General features: G+C 37.7%; 1 protein-coding gene across 2 annotated transcripts in view; it reads right to left on the bottom strand.

Annotated features, from left to right (window-relative positions):
• The window catches only part of ALCAM (activated leukocyte cell adhesion molecule), a 117,558-nt gene that overhangs the window by 75,932 nt on the left and 20,800 nt on the right, over nucleotides 1–20,826 (bottom strand). The window lies entirely within an intron of this gene.

Here is a 20,826-nt window from a genome sequence, read left to right as displayed (position 1 = left end):
GTTCAAAATACAGTCATTACAAAAGTCGAAGGTTATTTTTGTCCTGTACTTTTCTTTTGTCATAAGCTATTCCATATGCAATATTAAGACAATAAAATAAAAAGAATTAAACTTCTCATCTGTGATGATGACAACAAACTTTCCATCTGTACGTTCACAGACCCATTTTGCCCATCCATATTATGCTAGCTGGAAAGGACTTCCTGCCATAAGTTTGGTTTGCGACAAGAGGTTCAATCTATGTCCTCTCATTACACAGCTTGCAAAAGGACCCACAGTGTAACACAAATCTCCCTTTTTCTGCAGTGCTGGCACACAGAAGATCTGACAGCTCTATCATGCTCACCTTCCCTTGTCCCCAAATAACTGCTATTTGAAGCTGTTTGACTGAAATAATACAAGGTTCAGGAAGCACAAAGTAAAAGACAGAAGGTCAAAGGCTGACTGATGTCACCACTGTATATTGTAATATTAACATTTGGCCAATTAACACTGATAGAAGTCACACATTTCATGTCAATGCCACGTTCTGTTATGTTGTAGTTGCTATTTTTCTCCTTTCATTTTAAAATTACTACAAGAATTTTCATCCTTTCCCCCTCTCCCCCCCACTTTTTAAAATCTGATTGAAATTACCATCAGCCAATAGCAACAACCTCCTCCCCTATTCTCCACAATTCTATGACACCAGTGCATATTATACATTCATGAATTTGTCTGTCTTTATTTTTTAAAGTGCTTACCTACACAGCACTGGAGAACTGGCTTTAGGAAGGTTAAATTACTTAAGACCCTCTAATCGTACAGTGGCGCCTTTAGAAGCTATTTCTCCCACAGCAGAAAATAACAGAACAAACATCAAAAGAACATTCAGCCTAATTCACGTATTTCCCAATATTGTGAAGATGGAGCTTGTGCTCATTTATCCTCCAACCACAGGATCTCAAATCCCCTATTTTGGCACCCTGGGTTTCCAGTCATGAAGAATGCATGTACTCTCAAGAAAGGTTTGAATCTGATAAACCTGCTCTGCATGTGCATATTGCACACATACAAGATTAAAAAATGTAGTCTACCTTAAACAGCAGTTAATATGCATTTTTAAAAGTGCATTTAATCAACCAAGGGATGGAACACTTCCCCTATAAGAACAGGCTGAGAGGGCTGGGGCTGTTCAGCCTGGAAAAGAGAAGCTGGAAGGGACCCAGACAGGTCATCTAATCCAACTCTCCAATTTTGAATGATGAAACTGTTCTGGACCCTTTACCCAAGCCATTCAACAGACTTCCCTTGAATTTTCTCAGCAAACCTGGCTGGACAGGTTCATAACAAGTAACCACTCAGTAAGCTTTGTGTTGCATGAGTCAAAGCTAAACAGGAAGCATTACAAAGCTACACATTGCTCGTTGGCTAAATATCTAATAACATCATTAAACCAGTAGGTGCATTACTAGGAAAATGTGCAGTGAAATAATCCTTGGTTCAATATATATATATATATATATATATATATATATATATATTAATTAAGAAGGAGGCTTAGTGCATTCAAGAACCAACAGAAGGTACATACCTTCAGTAATCTCACATGCCGACCCCTCACAACTATTATCTGAGAAACAGAAACAAAGCCTTCACTGTCCTTCAGCAAAGAAATATTCTAAGTGTCTCATCCCCAGTGGTAAAGACCAAATACTAAATCCAAGAGCACAATGACAGTCACATGGATCAAAAGGCAGAACTTTGTGTAAGACTCTGCTTATGCTAAAGAATTTGAGTTTTGACATTCACATGCTGGAATTTCAAAAGAGCATATATGTGGGTGTTTTTTTGTTGGAATATGTATAATAAATAAGAAGGAGTTGAGAAAAAGCTACAGGTGAACTCAAGCTGTGTATTTCATCAACTGAAAACTGAAAATTACTGAATTCAGTGTACTGTAACCTGGCAATATCCTTATAACCTTCCTCCTTTAATAACAGATCTAATTATATGTCTTGCTATGAAATTTAGTTACTTTAAAAAATTCCTTGAACACCTAATAAGCTTCATTGTTACCCTTATCGTATCATCTCTAAATTAAACATGCGCAAGTACCTAACTGCTCTAATTGAAGGTTTATAGGACGTATGCCACAGAACATAATGATCTGAACTACATAAAAATGATTAGGGAAATTACTTGTGGGTAAAAACGTTTAACACAATGTCAAAACCATGTAGCATTGTTTCATTTGTTAGACACCGTTCCTGTGCTGTTAGACTCTGTCCCTGTTGTTGCATACAATTTCTTCGTTTCCCTAAAAGATTTTTTATTCCTTTAGTTTAAGTGCTGGTGGCTCAGCTCCCAGACCAAGTTTAAAAGGTGTTTGCCATGGTAATTTCTTTTATATTGATGAATCACAACTACTTAATTTATTTTAAAGACTTTTATTCCACTGGCACATACCTAAAGGTACGTCTAGTGGGAAAGTAAAACACCCCAGTCTTAATCTGGGAAGAACCTCAGGAGATGAAAGCTAAGAAACTAATTATGCAGCTACTTACATTGGGCAGCTGTGTAAGCCAGCTATACACTTGCATAGAAAAAATAACTTACAAAGAGAAGTTGCAGGAAAATAAATCTAAAAAAAATAATAATTTGGCATCTTCCGTAACGAAGGCTAAAAATTATAATGAAAATCCTACTATTTGCTTAGAACTTTGACCTAAATATTTGAGGAAGATACTTCTCTTCACTAAGGAAATCACTGCAGATCTCTTAATGCTGACATCTTTGGGACTATTTCCTCTGATTCTTATTTATTTATTTTAAATGCTAATGGGTCTGCATACAGATGAATCCATCAGTATACAGATTGTATACTGTGGTCATCTATACTGTAGATGACCAACACTTTCCAACCTCCCTCACTCCCAATCTATTATTCTACAGCAGTGTCACTATTGCAAGCAAACACAGTAAGCTCATATACTGAGAGTCACTGTTCACATTTTGAGAATTCAGCACCTCATCCTATTTATTAACAAAAAGCTTTTCCCTGAATAGTAGCTTACTGTCAAGACTGTGAGGTTAGGTGCTTTAACTTAGCTAAAAACTGTTTCACACATTTCTGGTAAAAACCCACGGATGTATTTGATTAAAGTAGCATCTGCTGACATGACCCCAAATTCCAAAAAGCAGTTCTGATGAGCATTAAGAGTTCAGCCTCCCCTTAGCTGCCACCTTCTTCATAAGCAAATGACATCCTTTTCTTCTTAGGCTATGCTGGTATATTCAATCAAGTAAGCTGGCTTGCTCAACCAAAAAAAGTTATTTTTCAAAGCATCATTCTCAACTTAGTCTCGTTCATTGAAAGCACAGGAAGCTAAGCTGTTCCCACTGCTCTGCTCTCCCTAAGGCAGCTGTGGATCTTGAAAGCTGTCCACAGCTTGTTTAGGTCAGGTGCAGACATAAACTCAAAATCAACATAGCTGTACAAAGGAGTGACCTGTGCATAAGCCAAAAAACTTGCAGCAATCTGCTTTGGAGAGGAGTCACAAAGTGTTATTTACACTAGACAGTCAAAAACACAAAGTCTGCAACATTAAAATTAACATCTATTTAAACCTTATGAAAATGAAGAGTTTGTATTTCAGAATAGCATAATGGGTAGTGGTACTCCTCTTCTCTTGCAATCATCTACAGATAGGCAAGGATTGGTGGGATAAGATCCCGCAGGCTACAACTATACCAGTAGCTCCAGAGTTTGGGGTGGAGAGAAAAATCATGGTCTGCATAATGAAAACCAACATTTGATGCCCATGTGATCCACAAATCTGAGTTTTTAAGAAAGATGGGAAAATGAGTTGTTACTCAATATACTGAGTTATTAATTCAAAATAATTAGTAAGTAATTTAGTAAGTAATTAATTTAATAAGTAATTAATTCAAGTAGAACATTATCACAGTAATCCCCCTGTTTTCAGGTGAATACGAAGCAGCTTCAGCCCTGTTTGGATCAAACTAGAAACAACGATGAGGTATTACCAGAAAATTGGTTTTGAAATTTACATAGGTCACTGCAAAGGTAATGTTCCTATTTATTTCCATGGAAACTACAACAGATACAAAGAGCATCGTAACACTATTTGAGGAAATTCTCACCTACAAAACGCTATTTTTCAACATACTCATCACGACTAATTATGCATTGCACCAGTGATGAACAAGAGCCTGCTTACCATGCTCATCAAAAACCACACCAGCGGTTCACTGGTGTCACCCTTCAACAAGACTGAATGAATGTCAATGGGGGCAGTTTTTTTCCCACATGGAAGTTTACCTTTGCTCCTCCCCACTTCCATGTCAGACACTAACTCAGTCAGGCCGCTCCTCTGCTGTTGTCTGTCACATGGCATCAAAATGTAAGAGAATACAGGTGGGAAGATTCAGCATCTGCTGTCATACTAACATTTGCCTCTGACTTTGTGGGCCAACATAATAAAACTGGAGGTATTGCTATCGGAGCAGCCTTCATAGATGCACTGAACTACACTTTTAGTTACTAATAAACCATAAGCAAAAATAGCATATTTACTTTGCAATTTAAATTATTACTTCGTAAGCACAACAGTTAGATCTTCTTAGCAGGACCACTTCATCCGTTGTGTATTCCCATAAGTAGGGCTTATCAAACTCCTAGACTTGGCATAAATTAATATGGAGAAGATTTACAGGCTTAAGAGATTTTTTTTCCCCCCATTTTTAAAGACCTGATAGTAATTGTACTTCATTTTTTAGTGCATGACATTTTTATTTATTTAACCTTCTTTTACAACACAATTAAAAAGACTGGAAACACACAATACTTCAGTGGGCTAAGATTAAAAACTCGTAAGTATCAGAAAAGCTAAGCAACCCAAAAATTTAAACTCTAACCCTTTATTTTCTAGAATTAGACAAAGTTGCCATCCTGTTCCAACACAGTTCACGGTCAAAAAACTAACATTTCCCATTAAACGCTGCGTTGCTTGAGTGCCTCTCCTTGTAACTAATTACTGAGCACTTGTTAACAAAGGAATCACAAGAACACATTTACAGCTTTATCAAAAAGTAAGAACTCTGAGCCCTACTTTAATTTGAACGACACGAGTCTTCTAGCCTATCTATCTTTCTTAATAAACCAAGTACTTTTGCATTAGGTATAAGTATCAAACTGCTGTTTCACTTTTTACAAAGACCAGACAGATTGAAGATGCTGGACTGGAGAAGCTTGTCAGTGCTCAGAGCAGTGCATGCCCTTGTGCTCTCATTCAACAATTGCAGCTAGAATGTAGAAAGGCACTCAGAAACTGTTAGGACAAACAACAAACTTTAAATACAAGTTTTACCACACTAGTTTGTATGAAGTCAATCATCAAGGAGCAGACAATTTTTTTTCTGGAGTATGTTTTGCATTACAAAAAACCGCTAAGGTATGATTTGAACAAAACAAAAATTCATGAGATTATGTTAAACAAGGCATTTTAGCCAGATAAAATTCTCTGCCAGGTTTCTTCTGACATGAAGTAAAATTGAGTGGCATTTCATTATGGTTACCTTCAAAAAGGAGGGATATGTTGTCAGAAATGCACAACCTGTTCAAATAGAGTGTTATTCACCGTCGTTTGTAACCGGATTATAACAATCACAGTTCCTCTTATGAAAGTCAGCCCACTTTTAAAGGTGGATTTACTTCTGAGGTTTTTTGTTGTTGACTGGGAGCTCTTGACATGCAATGGGATAGTTTTAAGCCATGATTTATTTGAAGCTTGGGGCACAGAAGCTGGAAGGCGTAGGAGCAGTACTTGACTATGGTAGAAGCCAGGCAGCTATGTTTGTCAACTTGATTCCATATTTCTTGTTACAAACATCATCCATGGTCGAGCAGAGACTGGTCTAACTCATCTGAGAGCGGGCACAAAAGCTGTGCCAGAACAAGCTGCTTTTGAATAAAAGGAAGTGTCTCCCTGTCACACTTCACTCCAAAGTTCTCTAGATTCTAGATGCACTCATTTCAAGAGGAAAGAAACAAAAAACAAACAAAAAAAAGAAATGAAAGCCCCCCAATTTTTCCACATGATAGTTTCCTGCTGCTCTTCCTTTGAGAGCTGCTGATCACTTCCACAATCCCCATCAGCCACAGAGTGAAACCCTGCAAGACAGAGCAGCTCTGACTGCCCAAGGAAGACCGATGAGGGTAACACTTCCAAGCAGCAGCACTAATCAAATTAGGCATTACTCACACAGAAAAGATTTTGCTTTTAATAAGTCTTAACCGTTTGTATGCTTGAAAACAATTTTTTTTTTTTTTTTTTTTTTTTTTTTAAAACTTCCCCCCCCAACCTCTCAGGGAAATGCAGCCTCTCATTATATCAGAAAAACAGTGTCATGAAGCACATTAGGGCACAGCCTGCCTGCATGTCAGTCAGGAGCCATCATTTGCCTTCTCTGTTTTTTATAAAACAAAAAACATGCAGAAAGCCACAGTTAATTGAGTGCACCAGCAAGCTTTCTTTAAATATCTGTTAGCCTTGGTTTCTTTTGCTTACCTAGTGAACATATTTACTATATACTTGAACTCCAGCTACCACGAATACCTGGAATTGATTGAAGCTTGATTTTTTCCACAGGCATATAGCTACAAGATAACCAAGTACATCCCTTAGTTATGGCCAAAGTTGCTTATTAACATGAGGAGTTCAGGTTACACGAATCAGAACTCCCTGGCTTTGTCCAAGGTCACAGTCTCATCCCCAAGGAAAGCCCCACTGCCGCAACATAGCAAGAAGCATCCTTGGGAGTAAAAGTGAACAAGAAACTGTTGAGATACAGGAATGTCCCCTTGCTCATCAGCTGCTAAGCACCTTCTTTCATCTCTTGCTCATTATAAAGTAATGCAGTAGGTAGAAGTGGCTGTGGCAATCACCACACAGTCTGATCAGGATGCCAAGGAATCAGACCACATGTCTTTCAGAAGGCTGAAAGTGCACTGAAACACCTGCATCTCACCCACACCTCTCCAATGACCTCACTCCCAAGACTCGAAGTGCTTTCCTTCATAACACACAGTACACTTGGTGCATTCATGTTCCCAAAAACATACTGTGTTTTTCTAGTAAATGAAGAAAGAATACACTTCCCTGGTCAGAGAAGATGCATATCCAGCATCTTTTACCAAACTAACATTTCAGGTAGTATGAAAAGATTCCAAATGCATTTGTAACCACAGCACACATTATTTTTAAAAAAGCTATAAAACTTAACCTTTGTAGGAAAAAGAATAACGCTTCAGAATCATTTGTAATGTGGCTGTTATTTCTAAGCCCTGCCATCTCTGCTGCACATCACTAATAGAGATGAATGTCAATTAAGACTTCACTGGTATTTTAAGCTTGTGGAAAGCTTTTTCTGCAACTTTCAGATGGCAGAGGAAGAAATATCTTCACATTCCTTCATCAGTTTGTATCAGCATCACCAAATCAGTCTTTCCCTGGCCACAAAAGAGATTAATGAGGAGGATGGGGGAAACAAAAAAAAAAAAAAAAAAAAAAAAAAAAAAAAAAAAAAAAAAAAAAAAAAATAGGAAGCAAGAAAGAGAAAGTGAACTGGGATTCCTTCTGATACAGCTGTAGGCTAGATATCCAAAACCTTTTTATTGCCAAAGCACAGCCCAATTAGCTGACATGGAATCTATAGATTAGAAAACCACAGAAATGTGTTAATCTCATGGCTACAAAAGTCATTCATTTCTAAGCCCAGACCATGTTTCCAAGTGGGAATATATAAGTTCACCAGACTCTACTGTGTGTGTGTGTGTGTGTGGGGGGGGGGGGGGGGGGGGAGTCTAAATTAGATTCTTTAGAGTGTATCAAGCAAGAGATGGGGCTTTTATCTTCAGACAGACACACTAAATAAATAAATAAAGGAAAGCTGACAGGGCTCCTGAAAGACAGGAGCTGTCTCCAAACAACTGCTTTCATAACTCTTTGGAAAAAAAAAAAAAAAAAGCAAAAAATGGTACCCACTGACATTCATCAATTCTTGCTGAATGTTCATGGAGACCAAAAAGTGGATGCGAACACAGTGAGGTGGTGGGTGGAACATTTTAGCACTGCTGACAGCAGGTCACCTCCACTGGTGCAGATTTTGACAAGCGCACAGCATGCAGGCCCTTGCTCATCACTGGCAAAAATGCATAGTTAATTGTAGAGAGTATACTGAGAAACAGAGCAAATTCCCAGCTACAAAACACTAACAAACAGTGTTATTACACCCTTTTTTCCCTAATAGTTTCCATGGAAATAAAAAAGATGCATTACTTTCAGAGCAACGCATATATATGAAGTGATTGCTCAGATCCCCTGCTCTGCCCTAGGAAGCCCTGAAGGTCATGTACTGGACAAGGGGACCCAGAGTCATATCTCCAGTTCCTCAGAAAATGAGATCACAAATTCTGTTCTGAGAGGCAATTATTCTAATGGCTCAGCTGTTCATCTTTAGCTGCTTTGTGAAGTCAATTATTTGTTTTGGTTTTGTTCACATTTTTGAAATGCTTCATTTCCAGCACATCATACTTTAGTTTCAGGAAAGAACAGGATTTCAAGTTAGACAGCATCTGCTTGAAGTCTTCATTCGCACAGGTATATTCCTTTTGGCAGATCGATTTTTGAGGCAATTCTGTGAAGTAAGCTTTCTGCAGGTTTTGATCTCTTTATCTGTCCTTTCCTTCCACATCCCTCCCACACAAGGTGGGAGTGGGAAAAAGAAGTAAAGACATGTAATTTTTTTTCCTGTAACTGTTTCTTCCCACACAAGCATAACTTCATTTAAAATCTCAGCATTTCACTATCTACGCAACAAATTCTAGCAAATAGATTAAACATAAGAGATGTCATCCAGTTTCAGCCATTCAGGTTTTTAGCACTATTTGAACATCATTTTGGATGCTGAATAGAGTAACATTACTCTTATCATAGAGCTAAACCTAGGCCGCCAACCCATTAAATGTGGAGGTTAGTGGCCCTGCCTGCAGCACAAGGAGTTGGAGCTTGATGATGCTTCAGGTCCCTTCCAACCCTATCCTATGACTATGATGATAAATGCTATTTCCACATGCAGAGCCTCACCCTTCCATCTTCTCATGATGATTTACTTTAACATAGGGAGGAAAAAAGATGCCACGCTACATTTTTAGTAGTCAGCCCCAGATCATGCTGTACAGCTATATGTTATTTACATTCGGACACTGAGCTACAAAAGATGGAGCTTTGAGGATTCTTTTTAATAACATATTTTCCTTTTTCCTTGTTAGACTGTTAGCGGGGAAATAAAGCAAAACCATCAACCACAGCGTACGGTTCTTTCTTTTCTAATTATTAGTATTTTTACTTGGTGTGATCTCTTATCATTTCCCAAGGAAAAAAATAAAATAAATAAATAATAATCAGTGCAGCAGTTTTCAAAATACTTTCATGCTTCTGTAGTTTTCTTTATTGTTTAAAAGAAAAACCACAGCAAAACAACAAAACACTAAACTGATTAAACATGTCAAAACAAAACAGTGCAGCACTTGGAGACAACACATTTTTTGATTTCAAAAAGAAATAATATAATGCATAGGCTGCTACTGTCTGCTACAAAAGGAAAAGAAGGCTGATTTCAGCACAATCAACCAACACCGATCAGCTTCTGTTCTATCACCCAACCAACCATTTCCTTCTGTTGGGGTGATAAAAACAGAAAAAAAGACATGTATTCTGTTCCATTTTCCATACACCCATAGTCTAATATTACTATCTCCAAACAGCATGCCTTACAACACCATTCCCATATTTTACCACCAAGTTCCATTTTTATAAATTCAGAAGAAATTATTTCCATTGCATTTAGTCATTAGAACAGCCAGAGGTAGCTAGCACTCCACAGTAACAATATACAACAACAGATATTCCACAGTTAGCTACAAACAGGCAAACTTAAAGCTAATATCAGCCTCATTGTGCAAATACATTTTTGAGAGTTAATTCTGGCTGCATATCTGGAGAGAATGGTGCATACTCGCTATTTAAATCAATTAACAGACAAGATATTTTTTCCTTTGAAACGTGAGGCTAGTAGCAAGAAACAACACGTGCTACAGAGAGAAGAGCCATTAGTTCCAATTTTGCAATTACAAGGGGATAGACTGCTGCTTGGAATCAGCTCTTCATGTTGGTCTGTGGGTGAACAAAAAGAGCAACCTTTCTTCCAGCTAAGTGAGAAATAGCAGGGTACTGCTTTACTGGCATTCAGAGAACTGACTGTCTATTTTCAGTACCACCAAGCACAAAATAACTGTTGCATATTAAAATGCTCCAAAAATAATGCCTCCTAATTATTTCCATGGAAACTATAGCAGAGCCCAGTAACACTGTTTCATAGAGCAAATTTTTAGCTGTAAAACTATTTTTTCAATATAGCCACCACTATTGGCTATGCATTTTCATCAGCAATGAACAAGAGCATGTATGCCATGCTTGTAAAAATCTGCACCAGCAGAGGTGACCCACTGTCACTATCACCACTGTTGAAATGCATCACCCATCACTTCACTGTGCTCACACCCACTGTTTGGCCTCAATAAACGTTAAACAAGAGTCAGTGAATATCAGCATGTGTCACTTTTTCTGCACAGGAGAATTCAATTCCACTCCTTTGCTTATATGCACTTCCATGGCAGCCTTCATTTTATCAGAATGCCCCTCTGCATTTGTCATCTGCATCTGTCAGACAGCAACAAAATGTAAGGGAATATTGGTGGGAAGGTTCCACCTCTACTACCATACCACCAACAGCCACCTGTGGCATTCTGGACCAACATAATAAAATGGGAAGCGTTACGTCTGGAGTAGTCCTGGCACACAGCAGCAGAGGGAAAACATTCACATTCAAGACATTAGTTGGAAATCACTGGTCTTCCAGTCTTTTCATGCTGCTGTTACCTTCTCAAATGATAAGAAGAAGCCACTACTGATACTTTCAGCCATTCTGAAGAAAGGAGTACATAAATCCTTTAGAAACCAAGCATCTTTCAGTCCAGCCTCCCTGCACTGCATCACGGGTCTCATATCAGCACTTTATTGCTCTGCTCCCTCAAGGTCTAGTTACTCAACGAAGATAACTTTCTTCTCTTTCCTGAAAAAGGTATGGGTGGGAAAAACTGGATGTGTGCATGAGAGACAGAAAGGGGGAGGGGAGGGAAGCATGCCTGCTCACAGAACTGTCACTGAGACGCTGGAAAGATCAATTCCACCCTCTCCCAAGTCAGAAGGTAATAATAAATCAGTTTCCAGGCTGCTTAGGTGCCATCTCCTCTGACCCTGAAATAGGTAGATTCAACACTGACAAAATAACATTCTACATTTACATGTTACAGAAAATTACATGACATTGACTTTGTGTGTTTTCCAGCTTTCTCACATAGCCTCCTTTCTGATCAGCTCCTTCTCTCTCAGCACACTCCCTTCTCTATTGAGTCTTCATTTCATGCAGCATTCATGCATTACTTTTTTCTTTTGCCTCAACACAATGTACTTTAAAACTAATTTTTACATTTTAATGACAGAGCAATTAAATTATTTTTCACGCTTGAAATGCTGTAAAAATTGATTACATCTTTACCTTTAATATTCCTTTATGCTCTTTGTCCTAGAGAACTTCCTCATACCTTCTATTTCCAAGATGTATGAATTCATCTCTCTTTTCTGCTGATCAATGACAAAAAGTCATCTCGGACATTGTCAAGAATAGTGAGCTGTATTGTATCCTGAAGTATCATATACTCATCCTAATAGCTAAGACATCACAGGTGTTTAAGTAATAAACCTACCCTTTTCCTTCTACCCAAAGCTTGCTATACTTTACAGTCACTTGAATCAGCTGCAGTAAACGTATATTCTTGCACGCATGTAAACTAACAGAAAAACTACGCTAATGATCAACAGAAGGGAAAGATGTATGCACACTAATGAGTAAACTAGACTCAGCTCTGCAGAACTGCATTGGAAAAAAAATAAATAAATCACATAAGGAGACACAAAAGTCTGTTTCAAGACTTAGGACATGAAGAAAACAAATATCTACATCTGGTATCAGCCACCACAGCTTTAGTCAATTCAGTGGCACAAGACAACTCATGACCAAGGCTGCTCAGGCAGCCTTATCACTAAGTTCATTCTCAAATCAAATTTTGATGAGAAAAAATTCCAAAGTTAACTCTGTAAGAAAGGAAGTCTTAACACAAATGAGAAATTAACACCAGACTTGGTGTTAATCATTACAAAAGATGCTTTTGACACCATAATTCTTTATTTCAGCTTTCACCGATACTCTTCACAGTGCATTGGTAACACCCACAAGCTGAGAAGAGAGATCTTATCATCAGAAAAAAAAGTAGGAGAACACCACCTGGGAAGAGCTGGGGCTTCCTTGGGAGTGAAGCAGCAGAAACATGAAGAAAGCTATCAAAAACTTCTCCAGAGTATCTCACTTGGAAATGCTGTAAAAGCAGACAAACCTAGGCACGCATGATAGAAAGTCTATGATGACATTTCAATGGAAACAAAAATAGGAATTTAAATTATATCGAGGGATGTGAAGTATTAATGACTTCATCTTTAAAATTTACTATACAGTGATCTCATCTAAACAGCTCAGTTTTGTTCAGGTATTTTCAAGAAGCCCCTAATTCAACTGGAAGCAATTAAAAAAGAATGCTTACTTGCAGGAAGGATAGATCTATCACGTGAGAGGGCACAGAGAGAAGACACTGTCTGCTCTATAAGCGTATGGGAGATAGAGATGTTTGAGCAGAAGTTCAAATATCAGCACAAAGCTTTAATGTACTATAATTGCGTTTTTGAGGATCTGAAGTTCTCTAGCCCTTGGAAAGACAGTAACAGAAGACTTGATCAGTTTTAAAAAGAAATCAGTGTATTCATAAATTGAATTAATATGACCAGCTGGGATAATATAGGTCTGGACTTAGTGAAACAAGATGTCTCCACCAGTCTTGATTGCACACTTCTTTCTTACTAATACTGCTATAAATTTTTCCAAAGGAAATTCCAATGTGGGCATAAACCACCTGCTTAACCTTAACACACCGTGCCCTCTGGCCTGAAATTAGCAGCAGGTGATAGAACAGGAAACACAGGACTCCTCTGAGACTACTACTATTTTCTAGTGTGCTGAATTTTTAAACAAATTCTCCTATAAGGATCTTCTTCCCACCTAAGCCACTCTACAGTTTAATACAGCAATAAATTGTTGCTAGACCTGTATCTCACAGCTCTCCAACATCTCCCATACTTTCCTGATTAAAGTATCTATTGTTCCCTCTATGTCAGTTGGGCCCACAATAGTATGCTTGAGATTCATGCTTCAAGTAGAAGCTTTAAAGGCTTTCAAAAGAACATTGTCTTCCACCCTAACCTTTGGTAATGCTCACATTCTGCTTTCTCTTCTGGTCCCATTCTTTGCTCTATCTTAAAATAAGTTTCTGAAAGGAAATTTATGTAAGGATGTGACATTTTAGAAGTATCATGCTGTTGCTTTTTAGCATTTCATAAACCAGTTTAACAGCAAGTGTTTATTTGCCTGTATCTTCCACCTGCAATGTGATGCTGCCAAGTTGTAAAGTCTCTTCCAAATAGTATTACACTAACTTCCAAGTTACATACTTCTGTATATTTTATCCTAGATGTTCTAAAAATACATTCAATCATTTCTTTTGCTCTGTTGGAGTAAATCTAATTGATTTCTATTCTGTGGATTGGGGCTCATTAGTGTATCATCTCTGGTTAGCTCATACACTTCATATACTGGCTATTACTGTTTTTCAAGACAACTAATGAGCAAAATGCTAAACCTGTTGTTCTCCAAATCAATGCAAAGAAAATAACACTTTTGAAACAAAGTACTAATTCCCATTTGTGGAAATTCTAGATCTGAAATTGGTAGAAAATAAACAGGAAAACATAACACTTTTAAAGTATAAAGCTAGATTTCCAAGAAAGCAGCCTAGAACTTGGGCTTACACAGATAGCCTGTCTCTGGAGACTGCAGTAAGGACTCATGTACCTGCATAACATTTTCTAATTGAGTATCCAATTCAAAGTTTCTACTTGTTCATTCAAATGCAAATTAAACCAACCACAGCACAAATGCCCAGTCTCAGACACAAATTCAATTATAACAAGGCAGTTGCTGAATCCTTAATACGGACACTTTTCTATACTTACGTATTTACATTTTAATGTAGACAGAAGGAAAAAAAAAAACTGGCAAAAGGCAAATGCAAATGAGGCTTCATGGCCCTTGATGTATATGATAAATTAAAATAAGTAACAAAAAGAGCAGAGAAACAGGAGCTCTGGGATTTTGTTTTATGCAAGTGTTTTAATAATTTCTTCAAGAGACAGACGTGACCATTTTTGTCACTTTCTCTGAACAGTTCTTCTCTGAGTGAAAGAATTACAACCCCAGCTGCCAGCGCAGAATGATGATCTTGGACTGGTATTCACAACATGCCGACAGGTAGTTGCAAGGAGAGAAGAGGTTGTTAATCTAAACTATGACAGCTTTTATTCTACTTTCCAATTACTTCATCCTATTGGCTTTTGTAAATACCTTTCAAGTTCCAAATAATTAAGAGCTGAAGGTCTTCAAGTGATCACTTCCGCATATAATCAAGTCACAAAAGGCTTTCAAGGACTTGTTCCCTGCCCAGAAGCTGGCAGAGTTGGCAGCACTTGGACATAATGAGCCACCCACAAGCAGCTCAATGCCACACTCAAGAGACACAAACATGCCAAAGATCTCCCATATCTCCATTTCTGGCAGATGCTTGCAGCACAGCAGCAAGCTGGTTGTTCCCACAGGTAATGCGGATGGTCCACCTACAGCTTGCCCTCTCCAGGGGATATTTCTTCCCTCCTCTTCGATCAGCATTTTACAGAGTATCAGCACTACTGATCCATTGGAAGCACACTTCAGTGAGAGACAGCAGAGCTTTCATGATATCTTATCATATGCTTTGACAGTGACAAGTCTAGTCAACGCAGTAATTTAAATAATCAGTGACATAAAAATTGGATTATTCTTCAAGGTCACAGGCTTACAGGAAGAAAAAAAAAATCATCAGGTTCCTAAAGATGTTTAATTCTTCTTGAAAGTCAGCGGCCAGAAATGCAATGATATTGTTTTGAAGGCATAATGATACTGCACCCATTTGTTTCAGAAAGGGCCTCAAAATTAAAAGCAAAATATATGCATCTTTTCCCTTCACATATAACACACTCACTTCACTTCTGCTTACAATGTTATACGAAGACCAGATTCAAAAACTTTCCATATGCCAAACACCACTACAAGACAAACTCAACTCAACCTTGCAATGAACATGAGCTTTTAGCAAATTATACTCTGATGGAAGAGTCCAGGTGTTTCATTGAACAAATTAGATATACTCTTTGTCCTATAAATGTTCACTGACCTAAGTATCAGTTTCACGAATGCACTTCATTTTGAGATATCTTCTGCTGCTCTCTGTACTTTATGGATTTGCCCAAGAAAGACTAACTCTTCATGGTATTTCTTAGGATGAAAATTTGCATTTTTTCCACAGTTCTGTAATCTCTCTGCTCACACCTTCTTAGCATTAAACAAACAGCAGGAAGACTCAAGGTGCTGAGGTACATGTAATGCAAAGCTGAAGAAAAAAAGCAGTGAAGAAGAGCTGCGGTTTGTGGCAATGCATCCTTTGTTTGAGTAAGCAAAGCATAACACATTTGGAAAGAACATGTTTATAGAGACCTTTTGTGCTTAGCTTTAATTTCATTTTTCTTCTAACAATATTTAGTGGAAAGGGCAAATACCAATAAAGAACATGCCTTAACAGAGCACTTAACAACATCTTACATACGTATGTAAGTGGTACTGTAGTATCTTGAGAACTAGCTTTGTATAACTTCTGAAGGGCAAAATGAAAACAAATGATCATGAGAACATGAGCAGAGTAAAATACAATGATTATTCTTACAGAAAAATGCCAAGTTTTTACAGTCAAAGTTTTTTTTTCTTAAATATATTAGAGCAGGCAATTCAAGTCTAAGCAATAAAAGGAACTTAAGAAGAACTTCAACACCACTGCCAAAAGCAATTGAATTAACGTATAATTTAGTCATTTTTTGTGTGCCAGTGAAGTACTTCAGTACTTTAATATTTTATTAAAATAAAGAAGCTACGCATGCAACATGCATGCAGATAGTAGGCTGCAATGATGACAGTCACAGAGTGATAACCTTAAAATACGGCAAAGGAATGAAGTTGAATGGTTCTTACTGGAACTTAGAAGAAGAAAAAAAAAAAAACAAAAAAGCATGCTGATTGGGTTTCACTTAGCAGATACTACAAATCACCTTACCTCCAGCTAAGGACACTAGTGCTTAAAGCAAACAATCCCCGTGCTATAATACCAGATTAGTTTGGAAAAGCAGTATGTTATAAGAGGAAACTACTAGCTTTCTTCACTTACTGAAGTTTCACAATGAATACCAAAAGGACATGTAAGGCTTTAGTCTTAGCCAAAAAGAAAAAAACAAAAAACAAACAAAAAAAATTTCTCTTTTACTGATGTATATATTTTAATTGGAAGAGTTTCTAAAGTGACCTTCTAAATGATTAGGTGTAATTAGAATGTCCCACTTTCACAGCATATAAATGAACTAAAGCGAGAGAAGGTAGTGGACAGCTTCCTTGGTGTTCAAAAACACCTTCGGGTACGTTAAGCACCATCTGTGAAGGGACACATACTCCATCTTAAGAGAATTCTCTTAGGAGGACAATTCAAGCACACACAATTAGCTGGAAACTGTGCATCATAAGAGCAACCTGATGTGCCTCTTCATTACCTCGCCTGATGAGGCAAGGCTATAAGAACTATACAGGAACAGGAACAGGGGAATAAAAAGAGCTACTTTGTCAGGGACTGGGATGGAAAGAAAGGGAGGGAGGAGAGGAAGAGTAAAAATTGTCCAGTACCAGTTTCCTCAAGCCACAGAAAAGAAGTCTGAAATACTGAAATGTATGGTTTAAAGACAAGCATCTCCAAAGCATCAGCTCTAACTTCAGCAAACAGTCTCTCCTCATGATGAAGAAAAGCTCAGAATTTTGAGACAGACTATGCTGATGCAGAAACCACTTCTTTGCCACTGGTTCATTGTCAAGTTCCAACTCAAAACACCTTCCATATTACATTTTCAATACAAGAAAAAAGCAGACAGTAAACTGCAAGTAGTATCAATCAATCACGCACTACAGTGATTAGGAGTCCACTCATACCACTACATTTCTCCTTCCCTTCAGTGTTTTTACTGTATGGTAACAGACACAGAGCAATTTCATCAATATGGGAGAACATACCCGCCTCATCAAAGGCAGTGGAAGTACTCAATGAGGAATACAGTAGAAGAGGTCAGGATTTTTGTATGCATGTCTTGCTATTTGCATACAAAAAAAACCAACAGTTAACACATATTCTTATCCCACATAAAACTACCCATTGGACAACAGCAGTGAAATTAATGAATTAAGCCATGCATCCCTCTACAGGTATTTATACACATTATTCTCAAAAGAAAAAGAAAAAAGAAAAAAAGAGGAAAAAAAAAACAAAACAAAAAAAAACCACACACACACAAAAAGACCTAAACTTTTTTCTCCTCCACCAACTTTCCTGCAATATATTTTTATTATACATCTACAGGTGGCACTATTTGTACAGAGATAAATCAAAAAGAAAGTATCCACAGCTGGTTCTTAATTTCATCAAAAATAAGCTTTGCTTCCATGATGCCTGACATAAAGTTAAAATAGAAGTGCAGCCTCTATACTGTTTACTCTGAAATTAGAAGTTACTAAAGGACTTATTCCAGAGGACCTAACAAAAGGTGGCATTTAAAAGATCTTTGCAATGGCTAAGGAATAACTTAGTCTCATCATTCATTAGTTCGTGCAACCATCTACAAGTCTAAACATGGAAATAACCTTCAGTCTCTTTTTGAACAGAGAAGAAATACCAAGGCATTTTGTCACTTTGCCTTAGTATTTTTGGTGTATCAGCAAGGAAGAAATCCAAAGAGCTACCGGAGAAGCACACGGTCATTCCTGCAACAAGTCATCCATTACTTAAAGTGAAGCCTAAGATAACAAGTCCACACTTATTCCCAGGAATATTCTCCAGTCAAGGGGACAGACTGGTTGGGGGAGATGGGCTAAGATCCTTCAAAGGGCAGAAATGACAGGTGATGCCACCATTCTACCATTGCACAATAGTCAACATCACAGAACTGGCAGTCTTGTCCAAGGAAGTCTAGTAAATTGCTGAGAAAGACTCCCACCTTGCAATACCATCCTACAGCTTTGCTTGTCTTAGCCTGGATCTCAACCAGCCAAGGCAGTCACTTCCTTTGACCTCAGAGATCTTCTTAACACCATGGATGGTCTTTCATAACTTGTTCAGGGGTCTTAATGTGCAAGACATTGTACTTTTGGATCCACCTCTGACACAAGCAGATGGAAATAAGAATTGCTTATAGAGGAAGAGTAGCTAAATCTGAGGGAAAGCTGTAGAAAGAGGGAAGCGCCACAGATATTCCTCAACATCCTCTGATGTTCAAAATCAGCTATGCTAGAGCACATTGTGAGGCACATCACATTCAGTCCAGACTGGAGACTGCAAGCACAGCTGTAGCAAATCCTTTTCAGAGAAGGCAGTTTTATCACAGTTTGGAATGGTATTAGGTATAATGCCAGCAAAACCCATTCACCACCGCATCGACACCAAACGCTTTTACTGGTAGAGCTCTTCATTTTAAGCATGTAGATTTTTCCATCTGTCAGTCTGACTTTGCTATGCTATAAAAACATTAAAGCACAAACTAGGCAAATGGATCAAAGTTCAACAATAACACAGAGATTAGAGGATAAAATTATACTGTGTGATTTATTACTATTTTATCATTCAGTTACAACTTGTCTTTCTGCACTGACATCAAATCTACTTCAGCACGACTCAGTAAGTGACCTTACAGGGATTGAAAACCTACAGATTAAAATAATATCTGCATTTCAGTTAGACATAAACACAATACACTGGGAGTTTTGAGTGTAAAGCAAATTTCCTTCCCCTATCAAAATTATTTCTGGAGCACAGGCCATATGAGGAGTGGCTGAAGGAGCTGGGAATGCTTAGCCTGGAGAAGAGGAGGCTCAGGGGAGACCTTTTTGCTCTATATAATTACCTGAAGGGCGGTTGTAGTGAGCTGGGGGTTGGTCTCTTCTCTCATGTCATTAGTGATGGGACTAGAGGGAATCGTTTCAAGCTGTGGCAGGGGAGATTCAGGCTGGACATTAGGAACTATTACTTCTCAGAAAGGGTGGTCAGGCGCTAGAATGGACTGCCCAGGGAGGTGGTAGAATCACCGATCCTGGGGGTGTTCAAGGAACTACTGGATGTTGTGTTGAGAGACATGGTATAGTGGGTGCTATTGGTAACAGGTAAACGGTTGGACTGGATGATCTTTTAAGTCTTTTCCAACCTTGGTGATTCTATGATTTTGCTCTCAATTGTATCAACTACCTTTACATTCCAAATTTACTGAAATGGAAAGAATCTGAAAACTACTGAGTCAAACTATCACCATTAGATCATAACTACATATTTTCTTGCCATGCAGTTAGTTTCTTTCTTTGTTTTTAATATTCTGAAAAAGATAGGTGTACTTATGTCTATTCCATAAACGTGAAAAAAATTAAAAATTAAAAGTATGGCAAGCAACAACAACAAAAGAGACCCTTTATTGCAATTCTTGTTAGAACACTGATGTCAAAATAAATGGAATATTTGGGGAAAAAAAATATATATATATGTATTAGCAGTCAGAGCCTTGTTACGTTTTTACTGAATCATCCTATTAAAGTATATAAGCACCTTCCAATACAGTAAGGCATTCAGTTGTTTGTAGAACACCCATCCTGACACTCCCCACACAAACTACCCTATATCCCACATAAAGGACAAGATGAGAAAGCACCTGCAGAAGTACGTATGAATCTGCAAACACCCGTTTATGTAATCTTTAACTTCCTTTCCTCGCATTTCTACTTGCACAGCTTTTGAGGAGCAAAGCAAAACACTGAGTTTACATGTAGTAACACTAGGGAAAGTTTAAAACATCTTCCGTCAGCACGTTTCCCACTCAACCCACATTAAAGATTAGAAAGAAAATGCTGCATTTCCTCAATGAGATTAAAAAAAATGATCAAGATGGCATAGTTTTTGGATCATCTATGTTGTATTACTTTCGTCTACTTTGTATTCTGAAAAGAAATGAATTGCCAACAAAATGCTTTATGTCATTGATTTTTAAATTAAAAATACTTTCATAACTGATCATCAGAAGAAACTCATAACGTAAAATGGGCCTTAATAATATTCACTACATAGTGACTCATAAGGGTTTATTGGTAATAAAACATTTAATTACAAACTCAATTATTGATAGACATAAATGAAGTAGTTATATCATTTTTATAAGCTCTGCAAAACAAAGTAGAAAGTAAAGAAACCATTACTAATTTTTATTGCCTAATATGATGAAGAGTTTAAAAATATATATATTTTTAAATATATATATATTAATAACATGAGATCTATTCCAAAAGTAATACCTCCTCTTCTACAGTGTTGGCCCATGATATCAG

This window comes from Excalfactoria chinensis, chromosome 1 (assembly GCF_039878825.1).
Source record: "Excalfactoria chinensis isolate bCotChi1 chromosome 1, bCotChi1.hap2, whole genome shotgun sequence".
Classification (NCBI taxonomy): Eukaryota; Metazoa; Chordata; class Aves; order Galliformes; family Phasianidae; genus Excalfactoria; species Excalfactoria chinensis.
The sequence above is the reverse complement of the archived record's forward strand: the minus strand, read 5'-3'. Positions and strand labels throughout refer to the sequence as shown.